Source organism: Ranitomeya variabilis, chromosome 1 (assembly GCF_051348905.1).
Source record: "Ranitomeya variabilis isolate aRanVar5 chromosome 1, aRanVar5.hap1, whole genome shotgun sequence".
NCBI lineage: Eukaryota > Metazoa > Chordata > Amphibia > Anura > Dendrobatidae > Ranitomeya > Ranitomeya variabilis.
The window spans coordinates 203,452,773-203,470,218 of record NC_135232.1 but is presented as its reverse complement, the minus strand read 5'-3'; the positions used below and the strand labels follow the sequence as shown (position 1 = coordinate 203,470,218).

General features: G+C 43.7%; 1 protein-coding gene across 1 annotated transcript in view; it reads left to right on the top strand.

Annotated features, from left to right (window-relative positions):
- HSPB8 (heat shock protein family B (small) member 8) overlaps positions 1 to 17,446 on the top strand; it is a 73,737-nt gene that overhangs the window by 1,560 nt on the left and 54,731 nt on the right. The gene's annotated exons all lie outside the window — the stretch shown is intronic.

Here is a 17,446-nt window from a genome sequence, read left to right as displayed (position 1 = left end):
CCAAAATTGGCACATCTAAATGCATCATAAGGTTGGGACCACATACAGATCTAGCGAAAGTTGTCTTGATTCAGTTAACACATCACTGAGAAATCACAACTGATGCCTAAATTGATTCAAAAATGCAACAATTGTCATTAGTCTTTTTCACCATTTCCTAGCAGGTGCTGGTCCAGGGCCGTTCCACATATTTTGCATAAAACATTGTGACATGGCCCCAAGATCAACGCCAGCTCCCGTCTGGTGCACAGTTCAGATGGTAAGGTTCCTATGCGAACAATGGAATCAGATCCTCCACTAGTTTCCAATTTGTTTAGTTAATCAAGGAAAACTCAATAAGTGCAGGCCACTTTATAAAGTACATTTTAATATTAAGGTTTTGGGGTAAAAGGACTGAGAACCACGAGCACAACTTAGGAGATAGTAGGGTTTTCTTTTCAATGCTGTGACCATATACGTAGCTGTAAGGAAGCATGGTGTTAATACAGACGAATATACACAGTAATGTTAGTAATCATAGATCCCAACTTCACCATAAGTCACAAGGCCCCAGCATTTAGGATTTAGGATTCTGCAAATCCTCTTGTATGTAAGATCTCAGTATTAATAACCTTAAATTTACAGTGGATTTTTTTTACTATTATTAGTATTGAAAGTAACAAACAGAAACTGTATGTTTTAGCAGCTATACCATGTTTTCAGCAGACAATATGAGGTAAGAAAAAATATAACTAATGACTGGGACAGGTAATCGCTGTTTTATAGTTAGCTTAGTCTCAGGTGAGGCCTGTATTATATTTTTCATATTTTTCTTCATGCAAATATTATGGTCGTTTCACACACAGTTAGGCCTCTATTATCAAAACTATCTAAACGCAAAACCTGTCTTTGTTGCCCATAGTAACCAATCACAGCACAGCTTATATTTCTAACATAGCTTTGGTAAAATGAAAGCTGTGCTGTGATTGGTTGCTATGGACAAAACAGTCAGTTTTTCTTTTAAATAGTTTTCAGAATTCTACTCTACTTTCTTTTTTTTCATAAGAAAACCACTACAGTTTATTATGTAATGTTTTAGCCAAAGCCAGAAGTTGATAAACAAGAATGAGAAATAAAAGTCCTTCCTGTGTAACTCCCTTTTTCTTTTTTCTTCGACTTCTGGTTTTGGCTCAAAAACCTACATAAAAAAATCCTAGGGGTATTTTTTTCTAAGATATCTATGTTAATGATTCAAGAACATAAATTGTTGTCACAGTAGCTTCATAATAGATGCACACTTTTCATTTATTTTTAAAGGAAACCTGTCACCATGAAAATGCAGTCCAGTGTGCAGGGACCATGTTATATAGCAGGGGGAGCTAAGCAGATTGATGTATAATTTTGTGAGAATAGTTTCAGTATAACCTGTTTATTCATCATTTAATCCTCTGCTCCATTTGGAATTTTTGGTCCAGTGGGCAGTCCTGTCAGTGACTGATAGCTATGTCTGTAGGCACACTTATGCAAAAAAAGCTGTCAGTCACTGACAGGACCGCCCACTGGACTGAAAGTCTCAGCTAGAGCAGAGGATCAAATGATTAAATCACAGGTTATACTGAGTCTTTTTTCACTAAAATATAAATCAATCTCCTAAGCTCTCCTTGCTCTGTAACATGGGTCCTGCACATTGGATTGCATTTTCAGGGTGACAGGTTCCTTTAAATAGATTATTACATATAAAATAATTTATAACAAAATCAGCTTTGATATAATAAAGTATATATATTCATACTTTGAGAACTATCTTATCTGCAGAATTCATATGAAAGACACATGTCGCAATCCCTGGCAATCAGTTGATATAAAACCAAACAAACTGAACCCCACTAAAAGATATCATTTATTAGATGTGTAATAAAAATAGTGAACAAATATGGCATAGGTAAACAATAAAAAATATACATACTGGGGCAGAAAAGGAGATGTTTTAAAGATGTACCCTTTCAAATAGCAGCATGTATTGGGAACAAATAGGACAGTGAAACACTAATATTAGAAAGGGTCAATATGTGCACTTTCATTTAATGCAGTACCAGCAAAATTGCCAAAAATTGCAACATATGTAAGGTGAAAGTATAACCTCAGACACAATTCCATGAAATAGTAAATTTGCACAAAGCAACATTTATCCAAAAGGGTAGGCATAGGTACACACATGGTCAAAATTGTTGGTACCCCTCGGTTAATGACCGAAAAACCCACAATGGTCACAGAAATAACTTGAATCTGACAAAAGTAGTAATAAATTAAAAATCTATGAAAATGAACAAATGAAAGTCAGACATTGCGTTTCAACCATGTTTCCACAGAATGTGAAAAAAATAAAACTCATGAAATAGGCGTGGACAGAAATTATGGTACCCTTAGGGTACCGTCACACAGTGCAATTTTCATCGCTACAACGGCACGATCCGTGACATCGCAGCGTCGTATGATTATCGCTCCAGCGTCGTAGACTGCGGTCACACTTTGCAATCACGGCGCTGGAGCGATGCCGAAGTCCCCGGGTAACCAGGGTAAACATCGGGTTACTAAGCGCAGGGCCGCGCTTAGTAACCCGATGTTTACCCTGGTTACCAGCGTAAACGTAAAAAAAAAAACCAGTACATACTCACATTCCGGTGTCTGTCCTCCGGCGTTCTGCTTCTCTGCACTGTGTAAGCACAGCGGCCGGAAAGCAGAGCGGTGACGTCACCTCTGTGCTCGCTTTCCGGCCGGCAGGCGCTCACAGTGCAGAGAAGCTGAGACGCCGGAGGACAGACACCGGAATGTGAGTATGTACTGTTTGTTTTTTTTCGTTTACGCTGGTAACCAGGGTAAACATCGGGTTACTAAGCACGGCCCTGCGCTTAGTTACCCGATGTTTACCCTGGTTACAAGCGAACACATCGCTGGATCGGTGTCACACACAACGATCCAGCGATGTCAGCGGGTGATCAAGCGACGAAAGAAAGTTCCAAACGATCTGCTACGACGTACGATTCTCAGCGTGATGTCTGATCGCAGTAGCGTGTCAGACACAATGATATCGTAACGATATCGCTAGAACGTCACGAGTCGTGCCGTCGTAGCGATGAAAATGGCACTGTGTGACGGTACCCTTAGCTTAATATTTTGTTGCACAACGTTTTGAGGCAATCACTGCAATCAAACGATTAACTGTCAATGAGACTTCTGCACCTCTTGACAGGTATTTTGGCCCACTCCTCAAGAGCAATCTGCTCCAGTTGTCTCGTGTTTGAAGGTTGCCTTTTCCAGACGGCATGTTTTAACTCTTTCCAAAGATGCTCAATAGTAATTAGGTCAGTGTTCTTTTCTTGATATGCTTCATTTTTCCGTCTGTGAACATAGAGCTGATGTGCCTTGCCAAAAAGTTCCAAAAGTTCTCCCAAAAGCTTTGTGACTTTTCAACATGTATTTTGGCAAATTCCAGTCTGGCTTTGTTATGATTTTTTTCAAAAATGGTGTCCTCCTTGGCCATCTCCCCTGAAGTCCACTTTGGCTCAAACAAAGATGGATGGTGCGATCTGACACTGATGTTCCTTGAGCTTGAAGCTCACCTTTAATCTGTTTACACGTTTTCCTGGGCTCTTTTGTTACCATTCGTATTATCCGTCTCTTTGATTTGTCATCAATTTTCTTCCTGCGGCCACATCCAGGGAGGTTGACTACAGTCCCATGGATCTTACATTTCTGAATAATATGTGCAACTGTAGTCACAGGAACATCAATCTGCTTGGAGATGGTCTTATAACTTTTATCTTTAACATGTTTGTCTATAATTTTCTTTCTGATCTCCTGAGACACCTCTTTCTTTCGCTTCCTCTGGTCCATTTGAGCGTGATACACACCATGTCACCAAACAGCACAGTGAGTATCTGTAGCCCTATATACAGGCCCACTCACTGATTCCAAGATTGTAGACACCTGTGATGCTAGTTAGTGGACACACCTTGATTTAACATGTCCCTTTTGTCACATTATTTTCAGGGGTACCATCATTTCTGTCTAGGCCTCTTTCATGAGTTTTATTTTTTTTAAATTCTGTGGAAGCATGGTTAAAAAGCAATGTCTGACTTTTATTTGTCCATTATCATAGATTTTTTAGTTATTATTACTTTTGTCAGATTCAAGTTATTTCTGTGACCATTGTGAATTTTTCTGTCATTAAACAAGGGGTGCCAACAATTTTGACCACGTGTGTAGGTAGTACAGACAAGGAAAAAATAAAATAATAATTACTATTCCTGTTAATCCCTACCTGACTGCAGAGGATGGAACCATAAAATTAATATATACAATATGGTGCCCCCTACTTGGACATCGACTCACCCTATAGTCACATCCTAGTGTATGACCCACCCTTAATATAGAGACACTGTCACAGACAAAAATATTACAAGTGTAAACCAAGATAGCATCCCATGAACATCAAACACCACAGAGAGCAGCAAAAGCTTCAATGGCACAAGTGGACTCAGTAAGAAGGGGAAGTATAACTCCTTCCTTTATATCTCACATTTCTTTCACCTCTATTTATTGATTTGGGTCAAATCCTTTGAAAACCACAGTGACATTTAAAAAACCTCCCATATGTCAAAGACTCAAGAGCAAATAGTGCTATCATTGTACCTTTATAATAAGAGAAAGTCTTTGTTCTTTTTAATGATTGCTTAGTAATCACATTAAGTTGTCTGCATTTCATTTATTTTTAAATATATTATTCCATATAAAATAGTCACCTGATATATTTGAGGATGCTACAGACACTACACATTTACCCTTTATCAATAAAAGTGGGGGATATGCTATGTTATTACAGAGTACCGAGATTACTTGTGCAGGAAAAACTGTTTACAGCAGCTCTTTGCCCTGGTGGGCCCGTATAATACACTCATATGCCTTGAGAGGTCATATGGAAAGGAGCTGTCATGTTGAGACATTCCTATAGAACCTTTGAAATTTAAAAAGTCCAATCATGTAATTCACTGGACAGAACAATGCATAATCCTGCGTGGTGCTAAAGGAAACACCATGGCCCAGTTTCATCAAGACTAGCGTTGTTCATTATATTCTTGATGAGGCAGCGTGGTGGAGTCAATGGCACCTAATTCATTAAAATGGGCACACCTCCTAATAAATCCGACTCATCTGAAAAGTGGTGACCACGTTTGGCAAATCCTGTTCTAGTTGGAGACTTGAGTAAGATTTCTGGCAAAAGGCATGACATAGCTCATCATGAATTAGACAAACTTTGGTGTCATGCCCCCATTCTGCTTCAGCTCCACTAATTTTGGTGGAACTGGACAAAACTGGCGTGAAAACAGCAAAAGTTACAAAAATTATGCACAACCCTAAGTTGTGCAAAAATATTGCAAATTATCAAAGTGTTTCCACCAGATTTGTGGCCAAAACACTTTGATGAACTTGGGCTTATACCTGTAAATAGTACACATAGCAGTATAGTATTGTAATAGAATTTATTATATCATTTAGTACTGAACAAGGAGTAAAACTAAAACACCATTCCATCTGTTTTTTTTTCAGAGCTGGAGTAGCGCTTTAAATGTAAGCCCCTGCTCCTGTTCTTATACTCACCTTCCAGCGGCTTCACTTTTTAAGGACAACCGCTCCGGTCCCGCAGCACCATCATGTGCCCATAACCTCTGACAGGCCGGACGTCAGAAATTGCATCACAAGTGCTCAATGCCTCGTTCTGGCTCTCATAGACTTGTATTGAAAAGTGACCTCAGCAACGCTTCATGAAACACTGGAGCTGCCGGCTGGTCACTTTTCGCAGAGACCATTAGGAGCAAAGCTTGTGAATATGAAACAGGGAGAAGGGGAATTACCTTTAACCCCTTAATCTCATTGGACGTACTATCCCGTCGAGGTGACCTGAGACTTAATTCCCAGTGACGGGATAGTACGTCCAGCGCGATCAGTCGCGCTCACAGGGGGAGCGTGGCCGATCGCCGCCGGGTGTCAGCTGATTATTACAGCTGACATCCGGCACATTAACCCCCGGAACACTGCGATCAAACATGAGCGCAGCGTTCCAGCGGCACAGGGAAGCATCGTGCAGGGAGGGGGCTCCATGCATGCTTCCCTGAGACCCTCGGAGCAACGCGATGTGATTGCGTTGCTCTGAGGGTCTCCTACCTCCTCCTCCCTGCAGGCCTGGATCCAAAATGGCAATGGGGGGCCTTCCGAGTCCTGCAGGGCGGTGGCTTTCAAGCGCCTGCTCTGAGCAGGCGCCGGGTAGCCTCCCTGCAGTGCCTGTGTGATCGCTGATCTGACACAGTGCACTGCAAAGTGTCAGATCAGTGATCTGTCACTATAATGTGATGTCCCCCCCTGGGGCAATGTAAAAAAGTTAAAAAAATAATATTTACATGTGTAAAAAAAAAAAATATATATATATATATATATATATATTGTTCCAATAAATAAATTTCTTTATCTAAATAAAAAAAAGAAAACAATAAATGTACATATATTTAGCATCGCCGCGTCCGTAACGACCCAACCTATAAAACTGTCCCACTAGTTAACTTCTTCAGTGAACACCGTAAAAAAAAAAACAATGCAAAAAACGACGCTTTATTATCATACCGCCAAACAAAAAGGGGAATAACACGCAATCAAAAAGACGGATATAAATAACCATGGTACCGCTGAAAACGTCATCTTGCCCCACAAAAAGCGAGCCGCCATACAGCATCATCAATGAAAAAATAAAAAAGTTATAGTCCTCAGAATAAAGCGATGCAAAAATAATTATTTTTTATATAAAATAGTTTTCATCGTATAAAAGCGCCAAAACATAAAAAATTATATAAATGAGGTATCACTGTAATCGTTCTGACCAGAAGAATAAAACTGCTTTATCAATTTTACCAAACGTGGAACGGTATAAGCGCCCCCCCAAAACAAATTCATGAATAGCTGGTTTTTGTTCATTCTATCTCACAAAAATCGGAATAAAAAGCAATCAAAAAATGTCACGTGCCCGAAAATGGTACCAATAAAAACGTCAACTCGTCCCACAGAAAAACAAGACATCACATGACTCTGTGGACCAAAATATGGAAAAATTATAGCTCTCAAAATGTGGAGACGCAAAACTATTTTTTGCAATAAAAAGCATCTTTTAGTGTGTGACGGCTTCCAGTCATAAAAATCCGCTAAAAAAAACGCTATAAAAGTAAATCAAAACCCCCTTCATCACCCCTTAGTTAGGGAAAAATAATACAAATTTTAAAAATGCATTTATTTCCATTTTCCCATTAGGGTTAGGGTTAAAGTGGGGGCTAAAGTTAGGGTTAGGGTTAGGGTTGGGGCTAAAGTTAGGGTTAGGGTTGGGGCTAAAGTTAGGGTTAGGGTTGGGGCTAAAGTTAGGGTTGGAGCTACAGTTAGGGTTGAGGTTAGGGTTAGGGTTGGGGTTAGGGTTAGGGTTGGGGCTAAAGTTAGGGTTAGGGCTAAAGTTAGGGTTAGGGTTGGGGTTAAAGTTAGGGTTATGGTAGGGGCTAAAGTTAGGGTTGGGGCTAAAGTTAGGGTTATGGTTGGGGCTAAAGTTTGGGTTTGGATTACATTTACGGTTGGGACATCAGGGGCTCTCTAAACACAACATGGCACCCGATCTCAATTCCAGCCAATTCTGAAAATGTAAAACAGTGCTCCTTAACCTTCCGAGCTCTGTCATGCGCCCAAACGGTGGTCCCCCCCACATATGGGGTATCCGCGTACTCAGGACAAATTGGACAACAACTTATGGGGTCCAATTTCTCCTGTTACCCTTGGGAAAATACAAAACTGGGGGCTAAAAAATAATTTTTGTGGAAAAAAAAGAATTTTTATTTTCACGGCTCTGCGTTATAAACTGTAGTGAAACACTTGGAGGTTCAAAGGTTTCACAACACATCTAGATAAGTTTCTTAGGGGGTCTTCTTTCCAAAATGGTGTCACTTGTGGGGGCTTTCAATGTTTAGGCACATCAGGGGCTCTCCAAACGCAACATGGCGTCCCATCTCAATTCCAGTCAATTTTGCATTGAAAAGTCAACGGAGCTCCTTCCCTTCCGAGCTCTGCTATGCGCCCAAACAGTGGTTTACCACCACATATGGGGTATCAGCGTACTCAGGACAATTTGTACAACAACTTTTGAGGTCCAATTTCTTTTGTTACCCTTGGTAAAATAAAACAAATTGTAGCTGAAATAAATTTTTTGTTAAAAAAAAAGTTAAATGTTCTTTTTTTTTTTAAACATTCCAAAAATTCCTGTGAAACACCTGAAGGGTTAATAAACTTCTTGAATGTGGTTTTGAGCACCTTGAGGGGTGCAGTTTTTAGAATGGTGTCACACTTAGTTATTTTCTATCATATAGACCCCTCAAAGTGACTTCAAATGTGATGTGGTCCCTAAAAAAAAATGGTGTTGTAAAAATGAGAAATTGCTGGTCAATTTTTAACCCTTATAACTCCCTAACAAAAAAAATGTTGGTTCCAAAATTGTGCTAATGTAAAGTAGACATGTGAGAAATGTTACGAGTTAAGTATTTTGTGTGACATATCTCTGTGATTTAAGAAAATTGCGAAATTTTCTAAATTTTCGCCAAATTTCTGTTTTTTTCACAAATAAACACAAGTAATATCAAAGAAATTTTACCACTATCATGAAGTACAATATGTGATAAGAAAACACTGTCAGAATAATCATGATCCGTTGAAGCGTTCCAGAGTTATAACCTCATAAAGGGACAGTGGTCAGAATTGTAAAAATTGGCCCGGTCATTAACGTGCAAACCACCCTTGGGGCTCAAGGGGTTAAAGCACCACTCCAGTAGTGCAATAAAAAAAACCTGGAGTGGTTAATTGGCCAAAAAACAATATCAATGTGTTGTGACAACTTTACACTGAAAATCACAAAAAGCTAAATCTTGACCGTTTGATCAGACAATGTCAGATACTCAGAAGTGAAAAAAACAAACCGATAAGTGAAAATGGTACTAGATACTGCAGTTCATATGTCTAAATGGAAGTCATTAGCATACATACAGAAATTTTTATTGTAGGTACATTTCAACTGTGAGAGATACACTCACTGGCCACTTTATTAGGTACACCTGTCCAACTTCTTGTTAACACTTAATTTCTAATCAGCCAATCACATGGCGGCAACTCAGTGCATTTAGGCATGTAGACATGGTCAAGACAATCTCCTGCAGTTCAAACCGAGCATCAGTATGGGGAAGAAAGGTGATTTGAGTGCCTTTGAACGTGGCATGGTTGTTGGTGCCAGAAGGGCTGGTCTGAGTATTTCAGAAACTGCTGATCTACTGGGATTTTCACGCACAACCATCTCTAGGGTTTACAGAGAATGGTCCGAAAAAGAAAAAAAATCCAGTGAGCGGCAGTTCTGTGGGCGGAAATGCCTTGTTGATGCCAGAGGTCAGAGGAGAATGGGCAGACTGGTTCGAGCTGATAGAAAGGCAACAGTGACTCAAATCGCCACCCGTTACAACCAAGGTAGGCCTAAGAGCATCTCTGAATGCACAGTGCGTCGAACTTTGAGGCAGATGGGCTACAGCAGCAGAAGACCACACCGGGTACCACTCCTTTCAGCTAAGAACAGGAAACTGAGGCTACAATTTGTACAAGCTCATCGAAATTGGACAGTAGAAGATTGGAAAAACGTTGCTTGGTCTGATGAGTCTCGATTTCTGCTGCGACATTCGGATGGTAGGGTCAGAATTTGGCGTAAACAACATGAAAGCATGGATCCATCCTGCCTTGTATGGAGCATCTTTGGGATGTGCAGCCGACAAATCTGCGGCAACTGTGTGATGCCATCATGTCAATATGGACCAAAATCTCTGAGGAATGCTTCCAGCACCTTGTTGAATCTATGCCACGAAGAATTGAGGCAGTTCTGAAGGCAAAAGGGGGTCCAACCCGTTACTAGCATGGTGTACCTAATAAAGTGACCGGTGAGTGTATATCCTGTTGTTCTTGACCAAGTTTGCACACACTGCTTTTGGCTTACTCCTCCATACAGATCTTATCCAGATATTTCAGGTTTCTATGCTGTAGCTGGGCAACATTGAGTTTCAGCTCCCTCCAAAGATTTTCTATTGGGTTCAGGTCTCAAAACTGCCTAGGCCACTCCTGGACCTTGAACTTCCTCTTATTGAGCCCCTTCTTAGTTGCTCTGGCTGCGAGTTTCGGATCATTGTCATGCTGGCAGATCCAGCCATTACCCATCTTCAATGCTCTTACTGAGGGAAGGAGGTTGTTGGTCAAAATCTCGCGATACCTGACTCCATCTATTCTCCCCTCAATATGGTGCAGTTGTCCTGTCTGCTTTGCAGAAAAGCACCCTCAAAGTATGAAGTTTCCCCCACCATGCTACACAGTTGTGATGGTGTTCTTGGAGATCTACACATCCTTCTTCTTCCTCCAAACATGGTGAGTGGAGTTGATACCAAAAATTTCTAGTTTGGTCTTATATGACCACATGACCCTCTCCCATGCCTCCTCTTGACAATCCAGATCGTCACTGGAAAAGTTCAAACAGGCCTGAACATGTACTGGCGTGAGCAGGGGGACCTGGCATGCCCTGCAGTATTTTAATCCATGATGACGTAGTGTGTTACTAACGGTAATGTTTGAGACTGTGGTCCTGTGAAGGAAAAAATGGCTAATGAAATCAATTATTAAACCTTATATAAGTCAGTTCAGATATGGTGTAGCAAGATGGCGATTGTGTCTTTGAAGCTGTCTTGGAGATCCTTGAAACTGTCCTGGAAGGAATCTTTGGAATGCAGGAGTGAAGGCACTGGAATACACCATATGGAAATGAAGCTTGGACTGAACCAATTACAAAGTGACTAGTTGTTCAAAAGTTGTGTGACCCCCCTATTTCCTGCTCTTAGTATATTCTTTTGTTTTGAGAATAAAGTTCAGTTGGGCATAATCTTTGACTGAGAGAGGAGTGTGTATCGTCTCTGTGAATATGATACATTCTTAGCCTCTAAGCTAGCACTTCGCTTATATTTGGTCAGGTGCAAGCAATCATATAGATCTCGCTTTAAGAGATCACCCTCACAGTCCCAGCTCTCTTCAGGTCATTATCCGGATCCTCCCATGTAGTTCTGGGCTGATTCTTGACTTTTTTCTCAGAATCATCCTTACCCCATGAGGTGAGACCTTGCATGGAGCCCCAGACCGAGGAAGCTTGACAGTCATCTAGTGTTTCATCCATTTTCCAATAATTGTGCCAACAGTTGTTGCCTCCTTATCAAGCTGCTTGCCAATTGTCCTGTAGCCCATCCCAGACCTGTGCAGGTCTATAATTTTTTCCCTGGTGTCCTTAGACAGCTCTTTGGTCTTGGCCATGGTGGAGAGGTTGAAGTGTGATTGATTGTGTGGACAGGTGCCTTTTATACATTCAACAAGTTCAAACATGTGCAATGAATACAGGTAATGAGTGTAGAGTAGGAGAGCTTATTAAAGAAAAACTAACAGGTCTGTGAGAGCCAAAATTTTTGCTGGTTGGTAGGTGATCATATACTTATTTCATACAAGGAAGTTATATTTAGTAATTTAAAAATCATACAATGTGATTTTCTGCTTTTTATTTTTAGATTCTGTCTCTCACAGTTGAACTGTACCTATGATAAAAATTACAGAACTATCCATTCTTTGTTGGTGGGAAAACTTGCAAAATCAGCCATCAGTGTATCAAATACTTATTTTCCACACTGTGTATGCTTCTAACATAAATGTTTAGCTATTCATGGACCTTACATACTTTCCTTCAAATCTCATAAAGAAATCAGTGATTCTTCCTGTAAGTAAAAACACCCACCGTAATTCATCAGTTTGCTAGATCTGAGTTCCATCAGTGTTTCATCAGTGATATTTCATGGATGGAAAAAAAATACACTGCATAGCTTCTTTTATCCAAAAGACCAGGTACACACATTCAGTATATGGTCAGTATTGTACATTAGAATTCAGTATTTGTAGCCAAAACCAGGAGTGGGACAATCAGAGGGAAAGTCTAATAGAAACATATGCACCACTTCTGTATTTATCACCCACTCCTGGTTTTGGCTTACAAATACTGAAGTAAAATGCTTTCCAAATATTGAATGTGTGAATGTGGCCTAACTAGGTTAAGCTTGAATAGCAAATGGATGGCACACAGATGTCATTTGTGTGCTGTCTGTGATTTTCAAGGACCCATATACTGGTATGGGTAATTTTAATTTGGCAAATAAAAAATGGACATGTCTGTGAAACATGGACGTAGGAACATCCCCACAGACTATAGTAATATGTTCTATCGATGAAGAACAATTCAAAGTTTAAGAAATTATTTAGATTCTATGGATAGTAAAACAAGACTGTTTAACCCCTTCCCAACATGCGCCGTACATTTACTACTCTTCAGGAGGTGCATTCCTACAAAGAGCAGTTTATCTATGGCGGCACGACCATGCGGCCTCACGCTGAGCGACGCAGCAATCGCATGCAGGTGTCAGTTGTATGTGACAGCTGACACACCGCAGCAATGGTAGCACCGATCGCGGGCATTTAACCCCTCTGATGTCGCTGTCAGTAGTGACAGTGGCATAAAGAAGCATCGCGCAGGGAGGGGGCTCCCTGCACGCTTCCATCAGAACAACGCAATGAATTCGCATATTAAATACACTAAATATAATGCATTTTGATTTGTAGAGTTTTTGGAGTCAATTGTGTTTCTACAAAAAATGTGAAGCATATGAAGCTTTTCAAAATAATTCCCTGTATAGATCTAGCCTTGCAGAAAATGGATCCTGGAATTAAATGAATAGAATATACTATATACTGTATATGCAATTCATCCAATGTAATCCTAAGTAATAATTTGCCATGCTATGAGTTTAGAGACTCTGAATCTCTGTTCTAAAAGATTCCTTGTATGCGATTAGTTAAATGAAATCCTGAAAAATAACTGGGATGTCTGCACACGCACAGTTAGCGAGCCATATACTAACAATGTGACAAGGGAACTATGAATTTAAGAGGATATTACTTTTTCAATGCATTAAACCAGTGGTTGCAAACTCGGCTGGGTATATGGGCCACACATAGAAAAAAAATTGAATTTGATGGGCCGCGTTCTTTGCAAAGTGAGATAACATTTTCCAATATAACTTTTTGATATTTTTAATGCCATTCATGGTATGGGTTATGGTACAATTTTATAGCTGCTCACCTTTTTATAGCAATGTCCTCATCCTGGTCACATTCTTGTAGTAATGTCCCCATCCTGGGCAACTTCTTGTAGCAATATCTTAATCCTTATCACCAGTGGCGTAACTACAAAGTTATGGGCCCCGGTGCGAACTTCCAAATGGGCCCCCCCCCCCCGCCATAAAATTCAATGTAACCCCCATAGAATACAATGCAGCCCCCCTCATAGTATAATGCAGCCCCTCCATACAGGGGCAGTGAGAAAGACACGAGCAAATGGTGACTAGGGGGCAGGGGAGAGGGCACAAGTGGGCAAGGAAGACAGGCACAAGGGGACACATGGGGGCTAGGAGGCAGGGGAGAAAGTTACAAGGGGACTAGTGGGCAAAGGAGACTGACACAAGGGGACAATGGAGACTGACACAAGGGGCACACGGGGACAAGTGGGCAAGGAAGACAGGCACAAGGGGACACATGGGGGCTAGGAGGCAGGGGAGAAAGTTACAAGGGGACTAGTGGGCAAGGGAGACTGACACAAGGGGACAATGGAGACTGACACAAGGGGCACACGGGGACAAGTGGGCAAGGAAGACTGGCACAAAGGGCACACGGGGACTAGTGGACAAGGGAGACTGGCACACGGGGACACAGGGACTAGTGGGCAAGGGAGACTGATACAAGGGGACTAGTGGGCAATGGAGACTGACACAAGGGGACACACGGGGACAAGGGACAAGCACAAGGGGACACACAGGGACTAGTGGGCAAGAGACTGACACAAGGGGACAAGGGATACAAGCACAAGGGGACACACAGGGACAAGTGGGAAAGGGAGACTGACACACAGGGACTAGTGGGCGAAGGAGACTGACACAAGCACAAGGGGACAAAGGAGACTGACACAAGCACAAGGGGACATAGGAGACAGGCACATGGGGACACAAGCATAAGGGAGACGGGCTCAAGGGGACACACGGCCCCCTGACCTGCCAGAGCCGCTTGCAGCTGCGACCGTGGTAGTTACGCCGCTGCCTCACACACACACATACTACAGATGTCACACACACACTACAGATATCACACACACACACACACACACACACATCAGTTATCACACACACACTACAGATATCACACACAGATACTACAGATATCACACACACACTACAGATATCACACACACACATCATATTACAGATATCACACATACTACAGTTATCACACACACACTACAGATATTACACACACACTACAGATATCACACACACACACAGACATACTACAGATATCACACACATACTACAGATATCACACACACACTACAGATATCACACACACACACACACACACACACATCATATTACAGATATCACACATACTACAGTTATCACACACACACTACAGATATCACACACACACACTACAGATATCACACACACACACACACACAGACATACTACAGATATCACACACATACTACAGATATCACACACACACTACAGATATCACACACACACTACAGATATCACACACACACACATCATACTACAGATATCACACACACGCTACAGATATCACACACACACACACATACTACAGATATCACACACACACACACACACACACACACACACACCAGAGATACCAGCTCATATACACAACTCACAATTTCCTCTCTGGTACAGGGGTGGCTGATGTAAACCGGCTGCAGCTTCAGCTTCTCCTGACTAAAGCGGCTCTGTCCCGCACCTCCCCCCTGCTCTCGCCTTCTGTCCCGGGGTTATTTTGGCTTTCTCTTAAATACGATCTCATTCAAACGTACATGAGATGTATGAGGGGGGAAAAAACAGATTGAGAAGCTGTCTCATCGTGATGACTGGAGCTGCTTCCTGTCTCTCACGTGCCCCGGCTGCCCCCTTCCCCTAGATACGCCTCGGACTGTTGCCGTGCAGGAGGAATCTCCTGCACTGCAACATGGTGTTGGGTGCCAGCACAGCCCGCACAGTGGTCTATCCAGCACAGCCCGCACAGTGGTCTATCCAGCACAGCCCACACAGTGGTCTATCCAGCACAGCCCACACAGTGGTCTATCCAGCACAGCCCACACAGTGGTCTATCCAGCACAGCCCACACAGTGGTCTATCCAGCACAGCCCGCACAGTGGTCTATCCAGCACAGCCCGCACAGTGGTCTATCCAGCACAGCCCGCACAGTGGTCTATCCAGCACAGCCCGCACAGTGGTCTATCCAGCACAGCCCGCACAGTGGTCTATCCAGCACAGCCCGCACAGTGGTCTATCCAGCACAGCCCGCACAGTGGTCTATCCAGCACAGCCCACACAGTGGTCTATCCAGCACAGCCCACACAGTGGTCTATCCAGCACAGCCCGCATAGTGGTCTATCCAGCACAGCCCGCAGTGGTCTATCCAGCACAGCCCACACAGTGGTATATACAGCACAGCCCGCATCTCTCGCCCCCCCCCCCCGAGAATGCCCCCACAGTCCAGTAAAAATACAAAAAAACACTCTCCTTACCTTTCCTCTTGCCAGCGTTGCTTCCTGCTCCGATCTCAGGCTCGGCTGCAGTCTGCCCGGGACACAGCAGGTGCGCGATGATATGACGTCATCGCGCACCTGCAGTGTCAGAGGCAGAGCAGGGAATGATGGGAGAGGGAGCGTCTGTAGACGCTCTCTCCTCCGTCATTGCATTTAACTGTACCAGCGTCATAGACGCCGGTATAGTTGAATGCGACGGCGGGGGGGTGAGGCGGATCGAGCAGCCCATGACTGGCACCGGCTCTTCTGGCATTTGCCAGAAGTGCCCGATGGCCAGTCCGGCCCTGCTCTGACCTGCCGGCCCCGGGCCCCTGACCTGCTGGACCCGGTTGCAGTGGCGACCGCTGCAACCGCGGTAGTTACGCCCCTGTCCATACTGTACAATGGCCACACAGTGCTCTATACTGTACAATGGCCACACATGATGCTCCATACTGTACAATGGCCACACATGATATTGCCTACAGTATAATGGCCACACATAGTTACTCCTACACACGCGGCTGAGCTCCGTACACATTGCACATGCGGCTCCCCTCCGTACACCTCGTACACACCCGGCTCCGCTCCGTACACCTTGCACACACGGCTCCGCTCCGTATACCTCGTACACACATGGCTCCGCTCCGTACACCTCGTACACACCCGGCTCTGCTCCGTATACCTCGTACACACCCGGCTCTGCTCCATATACCTCATACACACACGGTTCCGCTCCGTACACCTCGTACACACCCGGCTCCACTTCGTACACCTCATACCACCCAGCTCCGCCTTGTACACCTCATACACACCCAGCTCCGCCTTGTACACCTCATACACACACGGCTCCGCTCCGTACACCTCGTACACACGCGGCTCTGGTCCGTACACCTCGTACACACGCGGCTCTGGTCCGTACACCTCATACACACCTAGCTCTGCTCCGTACACCTCATACACACCCGGCTCCGCTCCGTACACCTCATACACACACGGCTCCGCTCCGTACACCTCATACACATGCGGCTCTGGTCCGTACACCTCGTACACACACGGCTCCGCTCCGTACACCTCATACACACCTAGCTCTGCTCCGTACACCTCATACACACCCGGCTCCGCTCCGTACACCTCATACACACACGGCTCCGCTCCGTACACCTCATACACACGCGGCTCTGGTCCGTACACCTCGTACACACACGGCTCCGCTCTGTACACCTCATACACACGCGGCTCTGGTCCGTACACCTCATACACACACTGCTCTGCTACATCCACACAAACCCCTCCTGACCTCACACAAAAGCTTACCCTCCTCCGGCACGATGACATCCAGCACTGCACTACTGTCCTGCACTACACGGAAGCCCTTGATCATGTGACTCCGACTCCTCCCCTCCTGTGACCTCATCACAGGTCCTGTGCGCACAGAGCAGCTGCAGCCATAGTTGTGGTGTTCGGCTCTGTGCGGTGGAGAGGCTCTGCTGCGGGACAAGTGCAGTCCCACCCGTGATCGCGCATGCACTGAGAGAGTGCACGCGCACCAGGGCCTGTAAAGAAGGTTTATTTAAAGGGCCGGCGGCCCATTTTGTAGCTCAGAGTTCTTAGGGGCCCCTAAGCACT